The sequence below is a fragment of the Psammomys obesus genome, unplaced genomic scaffold (genome assembly GCF_907164565.1).
Source record: "Psammomys obesus unplaced genomic scaffold, mPsaObe1.curated_primary_1811, whole genome shotgun sequence".
NCBI lineage: Eukaryota > Metazoa > Chordata > Mammalia > Rodentia > Muridae > Psammomys > Psammomys obesus.
In genome coordinates, this window is record NW_026596051.1 from 27,925,920 (window position 1) to 27,928,805 (window position 2,886).

Genomic DNA, 2,886 nt, shown 5'->3' on the forward strand with positions numbered 1-2,886 from the left:
ACAGGAGAGGCTAAGGATGTAACTCAACTGGTAAACTGCTTGTCTAGCATCTAGAAAGCTCTGGATTCAACCCACACCACATAAACCACACACAATGGTCCATGCCACCATCACCAGTGCTTGAAAGATAGAAACAGGACAATCAAAAGTTCAAGATCTTCCTCCACTACATAGCAAGTTTAAGGCCAGCTGAGGCTACGTAAGATCTTGTCTCAAAATTTAAAAAAAAAAATAAATAAATAAATAAAACACATTACCACCAAGTTATAAATAATTCAAATTTATTATCTTTAAGTCCTGTAAATTAGAAATACAAATAGGTCCCACTGAGCAGAGATCAAGGTGTAACCAGGAATGCTTGCCTCTCATAAATTCTTTGATTCATGGCTCCTTCCTTCATCTTCAAAGCTTCACTCTAGTGGTTTCTTTTAAACCATAGTTCCCTCCTTGGCTTCCCTCCTCTACATGTGAAAGCCCTTAGGAGACTGCCTAGATAAGACAGGACCTGCCTAGATAACTCAGAGTCATCTCTTCATTTTGAGTCATTTACAGCCATCCCACAAACAACTAATTTCCCTCTGCCCTGTTACCTCGTATTTTCATAGGTCCCAGGAATCACGATGTGGAAATCATTGGGGGACCATTATTTTATGTATCATAGGTAGTCACATAAAAAACTAAAGCAGGCCATATATAAGTCCAGGAAGAGATATTCATTTTTTATTTGAAGATCTCTTGGTTCTTAAATGTTAATGGCTAATCAAAACAGTCTGTAGCAAAAACAAAACCACCCCTGTACAGGCCATGCACCATGCACAGATATTGTGATCTCTCTTCCCTGCACAGGAAGCCATTCCTAATATGTGCTTCAACGCCACAACCCACCATGGCTTCTACTTGGGCTCCAGATTTTGATGAATCTACATGAGCAAATATTGTTTATGAAGTGAAATAAAGTTATTTTCAACAGTTTTCCTAGAGACTCAGATGAACACTGAGCATCCCTATGAGCAGCATGGGTTAAAACCATTAAATGACAAAGTCAATGGCAAGCACCAGACTCCACAGTAAGTATCTCCTACCCACTACCACACTCCATCACAGTTACTCCGTAAGATCATAGATAACAGCAATCATGGCTCCATGAGCCATTTTCCTGGAGTAACACAGATAATGAGTAGCCACATTTGACCTAGGAGTGCATAGGCCAAATTTTTCATTCTCCCATTCTGTCAATAGATTCCCAACAAAAGGAAATAAATTGTATAGTTGCAAGCATCTGGGCCACTACCTAATGGATGAACATGAATGTGAAGTTCTTTGACATACTTATGAGAACAGTTTTGTGGCTCTGTTGCTTCTTTTGGTGACCTCAAAGGACTATGCAGGAGCCAAGTTTGAAACAAGTCGATCAAAAACAGGGACACAAACAGATCCTCTCCTACCAAGGAAGAAATTACAAAGATACCAGAGAAAGTATCGTGTCAAAGACACGAAGATGAAGAACTGATTGGGAATCATACTCGGGAGACTCTGGTCATGCCAAGAAGGCCTTGGAAAAAAAATTCTACTTCCTGGCAGACCTCCTGTGTGATTCGATTTCTACACTGAAAAAACAAAATAGTTACTGTAACCTAGTACTTCTTGAGAGAGAGAACCTGCTTTGTTACCTGTCATGCTGTATGTGAATAAGAGATTCTGCTATTGATGTTTCTCAGGACAGCTCTGCTTGAAGCTGGAGAGATCCTTCAGAAGTTAAAAGCACTTGCTGCTCTTGCAAAGAATCTGAGTTCCATTCCCAGCACCCACATGGTGGTTCACAACCATCCAAAAATAACTTCAGTTCCAGGACTTCTAAGAACACCAGGTATGTATGTGCTACACATACATATACTTGGGCAAAACATTTTTTTAAAGCTTTAAGGTGGTTCTGCTCTGCCATTCTCAGTGTCTTCCTATCAGACTATTATTCCCTCTTCATTTCACTCCTTGTGTGTGAATAAGCAGTCTCAGGCCTCTGGTTACTGTCTTTTCATAGAACCCTTAGATATCCCCCACCCTCACCTCCACCTCAACCCCCTCTCCATCCCCAGCCCTGCCCAATGAAGAAATGGACAGCTTCCTGAAATATCAGAACCTTCAGCAGAAGAGGAGCAGTAATACAAGTTTTTTTTTATTAATTACAGTTTATTCACTTTGTATCCCCCTTCTATAACTTTCTCCCTCCTCCCTTCCCAATCCCAGCCTCCCTCCCCCTTCTCCACCCTTGCCCCTCCCCCAGTCCTATCTATCGGGTCTCATCAGGAGACATATTCTCTCCCATATATCTCTAAGGTCCTAGAGTCTAGCACGACGCCCACTAATCTGTGCTCAGAAGGAAAGAGCACAGGGAGTAAAGAGGAAACAGAGAGGCACTCTATCAATGAATGTGTAGTAAACTCAGACAAACAGGACAAGTGCACAAGGATAGTAGTCAGATATATAAACAGAACCTTATCTAAACAACCCAGAAGACCAGCATCTATAGGACTCACTGAAGAAAGATCAGCAACACTTCTGAGGTCCACTTCCCAGGACGGCAGCCTCACCAGCCAGCTCACTGTTGCTGAGTGATCTGCTTCAGGAGTCTGACCTTCTGGCAGCTCAGCCGCCCAGCTTCAGCCCAGAGCTGCTCTGGATGTCTCCTAGAGACCGATACACCAAGAGCTGGAGCACCTCATCAATCTTAAAGTTCCACTATACATGGTATGACTGAAAACAGGGGCAACTCTGTGTTGTTGAACATGAGCAAAATCATTCATCACCCTCAGCATCCCCTAGTTAAGTCAGCCTGGTTCAGTTGTCGGCTCTTTAAAACTGTAGGCTTAAAACAAAGGTCAGCTACTC